The sequence below is a fragment of the Euprymna scolopes genome, chromosome 7 (assembly GCF_053919585.1).
Source record: "Euprymna scolopes isolate OS-2025 chromosome 7, ASM5391958v1, whole genome shotgun sequence".
Classification (NCBI taxonomy): domain Eukaryota; kingdom Metazoa; phylum Mollusca; class Cephalopoda; order Sepiida; family Sepiolidae; genus Euprymna; species Euprymna scolopes.
In genome coordinates this window covers 51592983-51609691 of record NC_136488.1, presented here as the reverse complement: position 1 = coordinate 51609691, position 16709 = coordinate 51592983, and positions in this window count along the sequence as shown.

The window sequence follows — 16709 nt, the reverse complement described above, 5'->3', positions numbered from 1 at the left end:
GATTTTAACATTGAAAAACTAAATATTTTCAGGCAAAAGCATTAAATCGAAGATTTCTTAAAGAAATTTCCTGAATTTCTGGCGGCTGTCATTGCAACTTGCAATTAGCAGATCACACGAACAAGATGAAATGTCAAATAATTTATCAAGTTTTTGGCAAGAACATTTTTTGCAAACGTGGATAAATATTTTCTATTTATTTGCTTAACTTTTTAAAGCAGGTGTCTTGCAATTTGTGTACAATCTACAGTTCAGTTAATAGGGGCAAACGGGGATTTACTGCCTTCCAAATATCTATAATGTCATTTGCCATTAATTTTGAAAGAACAAATGTATTTAAAGTTGTATGAGAATTCTTCATATAATAACTATATTTGATAACTTGGCGGAAAGTAGGAGATTCTGCTATATTTAATGGAGAAGGTGGGCCGGCAAATTTTGTAGAGTCAGAACTGCGTGTAGAAATAGTTCGTTTAGAACATTATCTGCAAAAAACATGTTTTATGATATTGTTAGAAATGAAACAAAGGAAATTATGAATTAAAAATGAAATTAGGAAAAAAAGATAAATATCAAAAAACAAATAATTATTGTTTTACATACCACACAGTATAAAACACAAGTGAAATAATTCTCAGAGAAATAGCCTTTCAGAGAAATTTGTTTTTAGATACATAATTATTAAATAGAAAAAAGATTTAAAATATAACTTTTCTTTTTCTTAATAATTAAAGTTTGTTAAGACATAAAATGCAAATGGTAATTACTTTTATATTTGAATTAAACCGGCCAACGCAGTAAAAACACGTGAGTTTCTGAGTAAACATGAAAATGAAACCGATTTCTTGACGGTGTACAAGGAAAAATTATCCAGCTAAAATAAAGCCAAGGGTTATTGCTTTTTAATTTATTTTAAATGAAATATTTTTCAGGATTTCATTTTTTTTATCGACTCCCATTTAGTTTTCTGAAAAAAGATATAGATATTACAAACAAAAGAAACAAATATTGCTTCCACTATCTTCATTTTCTTCCTCAAAACCGGCATTAATATGGCATGCTATTCTTTTATTTAACACCGGCATCTGGCGACATAGCGACGGAATATTGAATTTTTTCAATATTTAAATTCAATTGCTCAAAAAACGATAGAGTTTTGGAAAAAAAATATTTTGTGTGGTTATTCTCAATGTTATTTGACAACATTCTCTGCATAGATATAGCCGTAATACCAAAATCTACCTACCTTAATATGGGTGTGTTCTCTTAAATTGATGAACGGATTATTATTAATTTGGGGATATATATTTAAAACATCCGGTAAGTAACATGAGAAAAATTTTATTTGTAAAAGTCTGCATTTAGTGGGTGTGTATATATATAATGTTTTTGTTTTTTTTAATTTTTACTTATTCTTTATGAACCGATTATTATGACTTTTGGAATATACATTCTCGGTAACCTCGGTTCACATTATTTATTTTGTAAACTTTATCATTTAGAGATACTAGCACAAAAATGTTTTGAGAAAGTTGCTTGAAGTTTTAGTTCAGAGTCAATTTTATTTTTAATACGAGTGTTGGAAACAAATTAAAAGCATTTTGAGAAAATAGAGAAATTCAGAAATTGACACGAACGGCTAATCTCACAACGTGCTCGTTCAGTCTGTGCATTTTGTGATGACAATGACGTCCATATATACCGGAATGCTTAACGTAAGGTAGGGCTCTAGTTCCGGAGTTAACCTCACGTGCTCCGTCGAACGAAACACTCTTGTCATGCTTTTGTTTGTCTTTTGTTAATACACGCCTAAACTTACACCGTTGTTCTATGTTCATTGTGGCTAATACCAAGCTATAACAGTTATAAATGAAGAACACAGAATTGTCAGTTTAAACAAGAATTGTTCTCTCAACACTCTTGTGTTGAGTGTAATCCTTCCTTTTTATATTCAAACACTAGTCTGCCAACATGCCAGGGTTTCATTTTTCTGTAAAACTTTTTTCCATCACTGAAATAGCTTAATGGAATCGCTCTTCATGTTTCTCCCTCATTAAGATTCTTCGCAAAATTCTAAAAAGTGACAATTTTGCAAATAATTCGACAAAAAAAGAAGCCCATAAATCGATTTTCCATGTCATTGTGCATATAAAAATGACCGCAGATGTTCTGTATTGTTTTTTTTTTGTTTTTTTTAGTGTTACACAGTAGAGGTTCCTAGATGCCATAAAGCCTTATACCCTAATAAATAGCTTCTTCCCTCGGACTTTGGAATTCCCTTCCGGCTCCTTGCTTCTCTGACTGAACTGACATGCAAAAGTTCAAGTGTAATGTAAACAACTATCCTACTGCTCAACTCCTTATGTTCAAGATAGTAACCCTCTACATCAAAATGGCACTGTGAATTGTTTGCGGTGAAACTGCAATTAAAAAAATTGTACCTAATTCGACAAAAAGAAAGTCAGAAATAGATTTTCCGTGCTATTGTGTTTATAAAAATGGTCACAGATGTCCTGTACAGTTTTAGTGTCGCATAGTGTATTCAAATGTATTGGGACAAGGCCTACCAATTCTCGTAAAGACTGACTGACTGCCTGTTTTCTTTTAATTTCTTTCTTTTCTTTTGCTTGTATTCTTGTGAAGACGTGTCTATCCATGATTTTCTATTCAGATTTGTTTGATTGCGACGGTTATAGTCTGGCCGATCAGTTGCGCCATCTGTCGCCAAGGCGCTGATGAGACATACAACACATGGTATTTCCGAATGTCACCTTTTAATACTGAGCAGGTTCAAAGGTGCTCGACTGAGTTCTAATCTATGAATCGCTATAAGAATTCACAACAAGAACTAGTTTTAAAATCACTGCCCATAACTCTGAATAAATTCACTAATTTTTACTTGAAAAACGGGGCCACCATTGTGCATAACCTTACACCGTGAGACATTTTATGATGAACTGCTTCGATCGTTCCTGTGTGTGTGTGTGTGTGTGTGTGTGTGTGTGTGTGTGTGTGTGTGTGTGTGCATGTATGTGTATATATATATATATATGTGTGTGTGTGTGTGTGTGTGTGTGTGTGTGTGTGTGTGTGTGTATACAACACTGATCTTAAATTACCACAATGATTGATGGGTCGTTAAACTTAAATCTAAGCAAACTATCACAGTTGATAAAGCCTTCTCATTCTTCCTCCATGTTCATTGCGTGAGGTTGAATTTCAAAATTTCATGAGAGAACACACTCTAACGCGACTGCTTCCCTGTAGATTACAACATGATCGTTTTCAAATTCAATATAAAAATATTTCTTCTATGAATGCAGCAAATATTCGAATCTGTTTACCCCATTAAGCATAATCATTTCATGGGTTCCTTCATCTCTCAACTGATATTACTTTTTTTTACATGGTAGTAACCACTTATCAAGGCCGGGAGGCCACTCGGGGATAAGTGTTATACGCTTTGATTTAGGCACAGATAAAGAGTGGGGAAAATTTTTGACAGTGGTTTCAGCTAGATGGGTGTTTCTCGTGAAAGATTGGCGAGGAGGGGGACCAGAGATTGGAGCTCAGACGAGCATTTGCCATGGAAATAACGATAGAACAATGACAGGCTCGCTACGTCTCTTCTGTTGGAGAGGGGTTGCAGGGAAGAGAAAAGGGCATCCCCCACTAAGCTACAAAGTCTGTTTTGTACTCTGTCAAGGCAGGATAGGCTGTTTCCAGAAGCTCCTGCCCAGATGTGGCAGCAGTACGCCATCCTTGGACGTACTTGGCTTTTATATAGATAGAGAATTGCATCAGTAGTGAGATATCTACTGGAGCGGTAAAAGGATCCCACCATTTTTCCAGCGACCTTGGCAACAAATCTGATATACATGTCCATTTTCAGATCAGGGGTAAAGGTCAATCTCAGAAGCTTGTCAAAACATGGAGCCTCCCCCAAGACGAGAACCATCCATTTCAATTGATGCCAGATGGGGATCAGAGCGTTGTTGATGTAAAGATAGAAGATTCAATCTGATAAACCGGGATCATCGAGTGGCTTTTGGCCTAGATAAGTAGTGAGATATTAGTTTTAGAAATGTCGCATATTAAGATTTATTGAAAAGGTACTCACAGGTGACAGATTAAAGACTGATCAAGCCCTTAAAACCAGGACGTATCTTAGAAACAAATAGCAAATTAATATTTGCGAAACATAAAATTCCCAGAGAGGAAAGAAAATCGACAAAGTAATCCAACCCTTACAGATGGCGAAATACTCAACCGGATCAAAAAGAAAAACATTAAACAAGCAAAACGAAGATTTCCATATAATAACAGGACGACCAAGGGAGATAATCTCAATACATAGTGGTAGCGGGAGATATACTGATCAGTTTGCGCATTGGTTTTCGCTTGTGCGAGCTAGTTGATTGAATTAACGTTTATACACAGGATGTTGCTTGTATATGAACTCAAAATTTTTATAATTAGCGTAACTGTATCAACATCTATTTATGGAGAGGATATTACAGAAATAGACATAAATAAGCTAATTATTACATCGTCTCTCTGACTTTAAATATAAATGCCATGTTTATACGGAGTTATTTCATTCGTTTTCTCCATACATATTTGGGAGCGTATGTTACTAAGGCATACACTCTCTTTATTTCTCCTTCTCCATACTTATATATATATATATATATATATATATATATATATATATATATATATATATATAAGTATGTGCGTGTATAAAACACGTTCAGTATTTAAGCCTAATAGTTACTAATTAATAATTCTAAAGGGTGAACAGAAAGTCCTTGGACCATTTTTAGTTTTATAATTAAATATTGTTCAAATCACTTTTTCTCTTTTCGAATAAAGTAAGTATTTAGTCTAACTATGGATCTAATTATTTCCAACAAAAATATTGAAATAATTTTATTTAAACTTTCAGAAAAATGAGCAAACGAGAGGCCATAATTCAGCTTCATTGCGCGGGAAGGACAAACTCAAAGATTATTAAGCTATTAAAAATGGCTAAATCCACCGTGTACCATGTTGTGAACAGATTTAAGGAACTTGGTACATCTGAAGACCGTCCTAGGAGTGGAAGACCTCGCACTGCTCGAACAAAGAAGGTGATTAAAGCTGTCCGAGAGAGGGTAAGGAGGAACCCGAAGAGATCTGCAAGACAAATGGCAAAAGAGATGAATGTGAGCGTGACCCCGATGAGAACCATCGTAAAAAAACGATCTCCAGTTGTCCCCCTACAAGATGAGAAAGAGACAGTACCTCACACCTGCCCAAAAGCACAAGAAACTTGAAAGAGGAAAGCTTCTTCTTGGAGAACTGAAATCTGGCACGGCAGAGCGAGAGATCGTTTTTTCTGATGAAAAACTCTTCACAATTGAAGCGACTGTTAACAATCAGAACGACAGAGTTTACGCAAAATCTTCAGCAGACATTGATGACTCCGTGAGAATAGTTTTCCACCGACAAAAGCCGTCTTCCCTCATCGTGTGGGCTGCAGTCTCCAAATCTTGGAAGTCGCCTCTGATTTTCGTGGAGCAGGGGGTTAAGATCAATACAGATCACTACATTAACGATATTTTGGTTCTAGCATTTGAAGAGATGAAGACACACTTCAAAGATCAGCCTTTCACCTTCCAACAAGATGGAGCACCATCCCACACCTCCAGAAAAACTCAGGACTGGTGCCAACGTCATTTTCCAAGATTCTGGAGTAAGGAGATGTGGCCTCCTGCGTCGCCTGATTTGAATCCCATGGATTTTTCGGTGTGGTCTTTGTTGGAGGCAAAGGTCTGTTCTGTTGCTCATCCAAGTGTTGATGCTTTGAAGATATCTCTTCTGAGTGAATAGGCTAAAATACCCCAGGAAACGCTGCGTGCCTCGGTTGGTAACTTCAGACAGAGAATTGAACGTCTAATCGAAAGGAAGGGACATCACATTGAAAATGAATAATTTTAATTTATTCTTGGTTTCCTAACTTATAATTTTCATTCATGTTTAATTTATATTTTTGTAATTTTCTATTAATAAACCACTTTTGAATTGGTCCAAGGACTTTTTGTTCACCCTGTAGAGCATTCAAACGCAGTTGAAAAAGTCGATTCCATTCTTCAGTATAAATATATATGTGTGTATGTGTGTGCGTATGTGATGTTTTAATATCTATTTTTTTCCTATATATTCATGCGTTTCATGATCATACAAACAATCATCTTACACACACACACACACACACATTATATATATATATATATATATATATATATATATATATATATATATATATATATATATATTACGAGGTACAAAATTTTATTATGCCTATGTATAGACCAATTGTTCGGAAAAAATTTTAGGTTGTGAAATTAAAAAAATAAAAATCAATATGCCAGCTTACCGGTTTCGAAGCTCGCGTAACAGAGCTAAAATCACGTTAAAAAAAAGGAGGGGCCAATGAATTGGAGATGAAAAGGGGGGAAAACCGGGGAAACTAATTGTTAAATAGAAACTAAATTAAGCCCTAATAGATAATATAATAATATAATAATATAACAATAAATAATAATATAACAATAAATAATAATATATATTCCAGATAGAAGAGCCGACGTTGCCTAGGACTAAATGATGATCAACGTATGTTTCACTTTTCAAACTGTGAAAGCGGCCATTTTAAAATCAATCGATTCATTGCTTGCTTTAGTTGAGGACCCATCGCGGTGCACCCGGAGAAAGTTTTAAATGCCTCCCGCAGTGACTTAGTCCAAAATATATTATAGTCTAAGTTACACTGTAGAGAACCTACCGTTGATTATATAAAATTATTTTTTTTGTATAACGGCTTAAATAAAGTCCAAAATGTAAAAGTTCAGTATCATGGTTCAGTTGTGCTCTAATCACAAACATTTATTTCAAACGCGCTCCTGTCATATAAAAGAATCTACTGTTTATTAGATAAACCGAGCCTTTCTGTTTGTGTACTAATAAAACTTTCCAAATGCATAATGTTAGGTTGTATGATAATTTTAGTCCAAATCATCTGTTTCTTCTTTCAGAGGATTTTTTGGATTATCGATTATCGGAACTTATGGAAGACATTCTGATACACAACCTATTTAAGAACGCTGCTATATACATACAAGAGAATTTGTGTGAATTTCATAAAATTCTGTTCAGCCGTTGTGAGGTCTAAAACAATTAAACAAGCTCATACACAGACATACGCACAGATAAAATTCATTACACACACACACATATATGTATGTATATATATATATATACATATATATATGTATGTATATATATATGTATATATATGTATATATGTATATATATATATATATATATATATATATATATATATTGATCATGCCTCGACTAAGACCAGAGACTGTTTCTGTCGCCCGATGAAGTATTTTTAGATTGAAACAGTAGTTTGATTGTACAGACTATTGTTAATTTTGTTTACCTAAATTAAATAATATATATATATATATATATATATATATTGTTTTTTAAATATAATAAAAAATAAACAATATATGTGCCGCTCCCCATTGTGCGGTACCAACTTGGTAAAAGCGAAAATTATTCCCGGCTTGCATTTAGGTAAAAATGCACTTTCGTATAAATAATTGAATTCATTCAAAACGTATCGCAAAAGCAAAAACAAATAAAAATGAATATGCCAGCTGTCCGGTTCGAAGCTCGCTCCACAGAGCTAAAATCGAGCTTAATAATCATGCTTAAAAAAAACGGAGGGGAAATAATGAATTGGAGATGAAAAAGGGGAAAACCGGGGAAACTAATCATTAAATAGAAACTATATTAAGCCTTAATAGATTCTTTTTCTGCTTACAAAGAGAAGGTCTCAGAGTCTTAATGCATATGGTTTCTAGAATTTTCAGATAATAGAAAGAGTGTGACTTGCTAAGAATGGAAAAAAAGTCAGCACTAAAATTCGAAGCACAACTACGATTATTTATAAGGTGCTCTCCTATAGATGAACCATGGGTATTGCTTAAAACGTCAGGAGGTAGGTAATTTCAATTTCGAATTTTGGATGGAACATATTGTTTTACCCTGTTATCTAATCTTTGAGACGTTCGACCGACATAGCACACACTGCAGCTACATTTGAATAAATAAATAATGGAATTCTTATATGGGAGAGGGCATCTTTACAAATTGGAGATGAAATGGGTTTACAAGAAAAAATCAAACAAGGGTATTTGAAGCAAGGTAATAGTGTTGTACGACAGAAGAAATTTGCTTGGCAAACCTATCACTAATATTACCTAGCCAAGATAGGCATAGATAGATATGGCATTTGTCAACAGATGCCTGTTTAATTTTATTAAAATTAGAAATTTTATTTCTTATTCTAGATTCTGCGATTTGCAATGGAAAACCATTATTACAAAGAGTCTTAGTACTTGACTTCAATTTGGTCTCTGAGCATATTATCAAAGCTCTATGGATAAGTATTTTGATAAGATTATATTTTTGTTTGGTGAGGCAAAAAGTGTCCCAACGTGTGTAGAGACCTGTAAACGTAGGTTTACGATAGGCAGAAGTCAAGAAAACGTAGGGTGTTTTACAAACCAGTACATCTAAAAAAGGAAGGGAAGAATAAATTTGAGAACTGGATGAATATTATTAAGGGATATGAAGAAGGCATCTGCTAGTGTTTCATTGTTGAACAGACAAAAAAAGAATCGGGGTTTCGAATGATGTGACCGGTAAAATAATCAATCATCCTCTGCACTGATAATTACCGAATACACGTGAATACGTGTGCAAATGCTGTCCCGATTAACCAGGCTGTTAAACACCGTTTATGACATCTTTTCGATATGTCCGCTTATATAAACGTAAATAAACCTTAATTCTCGTCCTTTCACCCAGTTTTTGTTTTAGGTTGACCAATGGCTTGAAGCGTTAAAACAAAAATTAAAAATGTTAACTTGGATCTAGAATTACAAATCATATAACCGGCAAAACACTCATCCTCCACACTGATGATTCCAGGAAAAGGATGAAACCCTTGTCTGTGTGGATAAGGTCATAAAATATCTATATATTTATATATTTATTTTGCACATATATTTGTGTGAGTGTTTGTGTGTGCGTGTTAGGGTATGTGACCTGGTGTGTGTTCGTGTTTATTTCAGTAATATATATGCATATGTATAAAAAAATACAAACACATATGAATATAAAAGAGTATACCATGAAATTGTATAGATGTGTCCTGAAGGAGAATAAAGTTGAACAGATATCAAATGTATGAAGATGGGAATCCTCGTATGAATTAATAAATGTCATTTCTCTCTCTTTCTCTCTCTTTCTCTCTCTTTTCTCTCTCTCTATCTCTCTCTCCATATCTATCTATTCGACATTTTTTTTTATTCTTACTTCTTGTTGTCGTTGTTGTTCGTTCGTTCACAGCATATGCGTAAGACAGGTGCAGATATCTTAAATGCCTAACAGCAATTGTATGGCAACGAATGTAGGAGACAACACAAACAATAAATCGCGTTTATAATTGCAATTTACTGCAAGCATACTATAAGATTACACAATTGCTCGGTCATAAGATACGCTTATATATGATATGTTAATGTATGCATATTTTGTATTTATTATTATAGAGCTAATTCCTTTTTAATTATTATATTGTATGTTGTAATTATTATATTGTATGTTTAATATGTTGTTTTGCCACCCCGGTAAAATATGCTTACATGCAGATTTAGTATTTATTATTATAGAGCCAATACTCCATTGATTGTTATATTATACCCAATATATAGTAGTGATTTCATATATATATATATATATATGTTTATATATATATATGTGTGTGTGTGCATATATGTATGTACACATATATACATTTATATATAAAATAACAAAAAAAAACAAAAAAAACACTAACCTAGTTTTAAAACAGATCCTTTGTCCGATAAAATGCATGCCTATTGGCTGATAGGAAGGGGTGCGGTGGATACTAGAAAGCTGATTGGCTAACTAAATCCTCAATAGAAGAGGATCATATAAAAACGATAAACAACCACAGAATTCCCGCATAAGCCTGAGGAATCCTAGAGTGGATGAAACGCCGAATATTCAGTGTAGCTTAATCGCCATATATATTTTATATATATATATATATATATATATATATATATATATATATATATATATATATATATATATATATATATAACCGTTGACTGAGTGGTTCGCGCAAGATCATCAAAGTTAAACAACGTTGAGCCTGGCCAGTATCACATGGGTGACCATTTGGTAAGACTGGCGATGTATGTACTTTCTGAGAAGGTTGGGCGTGGGGCTAGCACCGTTATCTCAAAAAAAGGAAATTCTCGTTACAGAAGCATCTACAAAATTGTGGATGGCCTATGCCCCTTTAGGGACCTAAAGCCTTGGATGGATGGATGGATGGATGAATGGATGGAGGGATGGATGGATTGATGGATGCATTGATATTAGTCCTCGCGCGAAAGAGCATGATACAAAATGTTTTAAATAATAATAATAATAATAGAATAACAATAACAAAGACTTTCGCTGGCGAGGACTACTATTGATCGTTACCAGTTATACATTCTTTTTGAAATTTCCATCTCTATTTTTCTCGTTATGTACTGAATATTTTTTCAATGAAGCCTATATGAAATATGTTCCTTATTAAATTTTAAAGATTTTCTATTTTGAAAGAAGTTTAAAAAAATTAATTCTAAAAAATTATTTTAAAGTTTTTGTTAAAAAAATTCAGATTTTCTCATTATTCAGACCTGTATTACAAAGAGGGGGTTGCCAAAAATTAGTTGTTATGTGAGGTGAAATACAAACTGAAACAGAGAGAATATTCAGACCTGTAATAATACAAAGATGGGGTTGCAAAAATGAGTTGTAGTGTGAGGAGCAATACAAACTGAAACAGTGAGAATATTCAGACCTGTAATAATACAAAGAAGGGATTGCAAAAATGAGTTGTGGTGTGCGGAGAAATACAAACTGAAATAGAGAGAAGGAGAGTTTTAAATATAATCTTAAAAAGATAAGATACAAGTTAGAAAAACATTTCATCCAAGGCATGAAAATTGTTAAACAAAATGTTTTTACTATAGGCTTTAAAAATAAATGTACAAGATTCAATTTGAAATTTATTTATCTTCAAAGTGCACTTTTATAAATTTTACAAAGTAAGGTATAAAAATTTAATTTAAATTGAATCAAAAAATTACCTTGGATTTATTTTATGTAATGTACATTTTGTTGAAATTTAAAAACATTATCTTTCATCTAACAATTAATGATATAGATATAAAATTTTCAATGATTTTTGTTTCAATTGGTTTGAGGTCTGGAGACTGACTGGGCCAAATAAGAACATCAATTCCGTTATTTCCAAGCCATTCTTTGGTTAGTTTGGCAGCATGCTTGGGATCATTGTCCTGCTGAAACAGGAAATTGCTATTATGTCTCAACAAATCAACAGATTTCTGGAAGTTTTTCTCCAAAATCTCCCTGTACATACGTCCATTCATTCTACCATTGATGATTTCTAGTTCACCAGTACCTTTGGATGAAAAACACCCCCATACTATAATCGAACCACCGCCAAACTTTACCGTAGGAATGGTATTCTTTTTCTTATAGGCGTTGTCATTTTTACGCAATAAATTTGTTGCTGTGTTTCTTCCAAAGATTTCGATTTTCGTTTCGTCTGACCAGATTACCTTGTTCCAAAATTCTTGGGGTTGTTCCCCGTATGTTTTAACATAATTCAAACGTGATCTGACATGTTTAAGCTTCAATAATGCAACTTTTCTTGGGGACCTTGATACAAAACATGCACGATTTAGAACTCTACTGGTTGTATCCTTGCTCATATTAATCCCAGCTTCTCTGAGGTCAGTTTGAATTTCACCACGAGTAAGAAAAGGATTTTTTGTACCTTTCTGCTTACTTACCTTGATTTTTTTTTTCGATACTCTTTTCCTTCTTTGTGCTTATCAATGATTTTTGACGAATATCTATTAGACAACTCTTTAGTTTTAGGCATTTTTATAAATGAACTGGTTGACTTTGAAGGAGTGAGCCCAAACTGGAAGAATTTTATAAAATTATTTTAATATAAAGCTCTGATTAATCAGTGATAACTCGTTTGCATCATTGCAACACGCTAAGCAAGTCATGTAAATTTATTTCAGAAAAATAATTTTTTAAAAGTGTATCCAATATTTTTGCGTTTGTTAATTCATATTTTACCTTAAATATAAACTTTCTAAACTTTGATTTTATAATTACTACTTAAAATATAATTTAAAATAGTAATAGGAATATACTGACCAAATTTTAGGTTAAATCCTGAACCCTAATTAAAGTTATGAAGAAAAATGCGTGGCACTATATATATATATATATATATATATATATATATATATATATATATATATATATATATAATCTTATTATTGAAAATTTATTTCAGAAAACCTCATAAACCTTTAAGAAAGGTGAACAAAATTCAAAATTTGAATTATTTGACAAAGAGTACAAATAAACAAAAAAAAATTATTCCATGTGGAGGTGTTGTTCCTATAAAAAATAAACTAATAAAATGAAGCCTGTGGACTTACGAATCGACAATACGTAGGCTTATTAACAAATCATTCGACAAGAGAAGTTGATTTAGTTAACGTCTGCTTAGATTAAGAAAATGATATACGTTAATTATTGCATATCTGCAAATTGCTTTTATTTTCTCAAGCCTGTTTTGTGTCATTTGGATTATTCGGAATATTGTTCTTATCTGGAATGTTATTTGCACAACGTGTTGGTCGAAGTAACCTCTGACCTTCTGCGGGTGTACTTTGTACATGTCAAGAATCTTTTTGTCGAACTCAAGAAGCTTTTTTGTCAGACTCGTAAATCTTTTTGTCGAATTCGGAACTCGAGAATCTGTTTATCCGAACTCGAGAATCTTTTTGTCGAACTCGAAAATCTTTTTGTCCAACCCGAGAATCTTTTTTGTCAAACTCGAGAATCTTTTGTCGAACTCGAAAATTTTTTTCGCACTCGGAAATCTTTGTTTTAAACTCGAGATTCTCTTTGTCGAACTCGAGAACCTTTTTGGCTATCTCAAAACTCTATACGAAAGCTTTTATTTAATCCACGCAGATCACCCACTCGTTCCGTCAGTCATTACTGAGTAAAAATCTTAAATTATTCGCAATTGTATTTTGGCAACTTTAAGAAAATGTAACTTACGGATCCTATAAGTTGATTTATAACGTGTAAATCAATAATGTTTCGATCAAATTAAGTTACTGGACAACAAATTAAAACGACGAAAAAATAGCGGACAATAAAAATAAGGAGAAAACTAAAATTCTCTCAATAATTTTCAACTGAAAATGTAGTCAGTTGTATTTGAGTTGTAGCTTTGCCAATTCTATTATATACAGTCCATTTTAAAATGCGTGCAGTCGAGACAACACACGTGTTAATTAGAGGTTGAGTAGGCGGTAACAACGACTGAACTTTTGACCTTTTATATCTCTTGAATAAACTGTCTAACTGTGTAAGTCTCTTTTATAAAAAAAAAAAGGAAATAAGAGGATATGGCGTGTTAACTGGTTATTCGATGATAACAAGGCTGTGACAATTTATAATCATGGCCGACATTCAACTTCCAAATGCAAACATTCAACCGAACTGAACTGCTGTTGGTGTCCGATTAAAAGTATTTCGTTCAACTACAGGACGACCGTCCAATTATAGCCAACTATTTTTATCCTTAACGACAAGTGCTTTTTTTACGTCAACGTTTCACTTATCCAGATGAAAAAAAAATTGAATTTTACGAACATTTATTTTATCTATGTATAAAAGTGAAAACGTGTGTGTGTGTGTGTGTGTGTGTGTGTGTGTGTGTGTGTGTGTGTGTGTGTGTGTGTGTGTGCGCGCGCGCTTCTGTACATTTCCCTACACAATAACTCTGTCAATTTTCGGTCTAGAGACTCGGGATTGGAGATAAGGAGTACTGAGATGTCGGAAAAAATTTTTTAATCAGTTTTCGGCTGGAAATTTGGCTGTCAAGAGGCCAAAGTTCAACGATTTGACGTTTGAAAACTCTACCTAACCCCTCCGCCAATTTTGGGTCTAAACACTTGAAATTTTAAATGTAGGTCACTTGGACATGGATCAAACTTTTGTAATTTGATTTGAGCCCAAAACAATAAATATTAAGGGATCAAAATTGGGGCCAAAGTTTTAAAAAAATTGACCTCTGCGGTCTCTACCAAATTACTCAGTCAATTTCTGGTCTAAACATTTGAAATTTTACATAAAGGGTAGTCAGAGATAGGGCCAGCTTTTTAATCGGTTTGGGTAAAAAATTTGAGTTACCAATATATAAATATATGTATGTTTGCATGTCTGCCTAAAACTTTCGACAGAGGCGACAGATTTTTACAAGATCAGTATCGTTTTTAGCGCGACCCTTCAGACAACAAATATCGAAAAATTGGCTAAAAACATTAATATCTTCACCTTCAACTGGGCACTTTTCTACAGGTAGGGGTTGCTTTCTTCGCCGATATTTTCGAAAATCATCCATTCCTTTCGATTGTCTATCCTTAATTAAAACCTACGTCAGTTCCGGTTTGGCGGTGGTCGTAACAGCAAAGACGTCAGGGCTTTTTCCCGTTCTTTTCCTCCTTTGCGGTACGGGTTCGAGCCTGCCTTCCTACTACCACTTTTCTTTTGCTCAACATACACCTCCAAACGCCGGGAACCCATGCTAGTATGTCTATAAAAGTTATAGTATGTGTGTGAGCGTGTGTGTGTGTGTGTGTCTGTCTATCTCTGTACATTTCCCTACGCAATAACTTTGTCAATTTTCAGTCCACAAACTCGAAATTTAATATACAGGGTGTTGAGATTTGGGAAAATCTTTGTTATTGATTTTCGGCCAGAAATTTGGCTGTTAAAGGGTCAAAGTTCAACGATTTGGCCTTTGGGAACTCTACCAAACTACTCCGACAATTTGGGGTCTAAACACTTAAACTTTTAGATATAGGTTTCTTGAACATGAATCTAACTTAATAATCTTATTTGAGCCCAAAACAATAAATATTAAGGGGTCGTAATAGGAGTAAAAGTTTTAAAAAATCACCGCTTTTTTTTTTTTCTTTTTTTTTTTTTTTTTTGCTCAACATAGACCTCCAAACACCCGAGCAACGACGGGCTGAAATGCTAGTATATAATAAACCAATTTGTTATCATAACAATCGCATAATAGTATAATATTTTACAGTAAATAAATGGAATACATAATAAAACTATATTTCATAATAATAAACACCTAATTACATAGTACATTACCGTAAGAAAGGAATAAAATAAGGTCCTACATTAGGAAACGTATTCAAATATTGCTTTATTTTAGAAACCCGATAATACAATATTGTCGCATAAAAATATATAATTATATATCTTTAGTCAGAAAAACCCATACTAAAATACTATTTAAACGTAATAAACCGATTATAAAATATTATTTTTCAATCAACGGTTTCATTTACAAACTAGCATGGAGAGCCGACGTTGTCCAGGATTTAATGCTCCACCATCCCATACTTTTATTGACATCGAAATCCGTGAAATCGCTCTTGTTTTTCAAATCGATTGATTGCCTCCTCTAGTTTGGGACCTCACTCCCTGCAGTATACCGGGAGAAAGCTTCACATGCTTTCTCGCAGTGACTTACTTCACAATACATTGTAGTCTGCATTGTACTGTACAGAATTTATTGTTGATTTGATAAAATTATATGTAAATAATTGATTCACTTAAATTTTAAAATTCAAAACTCAAATACAAGTTGCCTTCAATAAGTTTCCATAGTTTTTTGCATGGGCATTTTTATTGATAGTACGCACATGAGACTCCAGTCCTCTTCGAAGTAATCTCCTTCGGCTGCAATGCACGTTGTACCGTTCTAACAACTTTTGGAAGGCAAAATTGAAGTCCTGTTGTGTGAGCGTGTCAATGACCCTCATCTGCTTGATTGTCTCATAAAGACAGCTTCTGAGGTTTTACTTGAGCTTAGGAAATAACCAAAACTCACAGGGAGCAAAATCTGGACTATAGGGAATGTGAGGAACTGTCTTGATGCCCATCTGGTCAAATAGTTTGTGAGAAGGATCAAGTTGTGGACTGGTGCATTTTACTGGTAGAAATGCCACTGAGCTGATTTGAAGAATATTGACCTCTTCCGACAGAATCTTTTCCTGAACCCCCTTAAAACGTCAACATACCTTGTTGACTGCCTGTCTAGTGGAAATCCAGTGCATACCCTTGCTGTAAAAAAAATGTATCATCATAAGTTTCTGGTTGGATTTGCTTTGTCTGACCTTCTTGGGTCTGGAAGAGCCAGCATGCTTCTACTGGGAAATCTGTCTCTTGGTCTCTGGATCATAGCAGTAGATCCAATTTTATCGCAGGTCACTAGAGCATCAAGAACTGCGGGATATGAATTCATTAGCTCCATGTTATTATGACAACGTCTTTCTTTCTGATCTTTTCTAAGCACCCTTGGGACAAATTTCGCGCAGATCTTCCGCATCTTCAGTTCCTTCGAATAATTG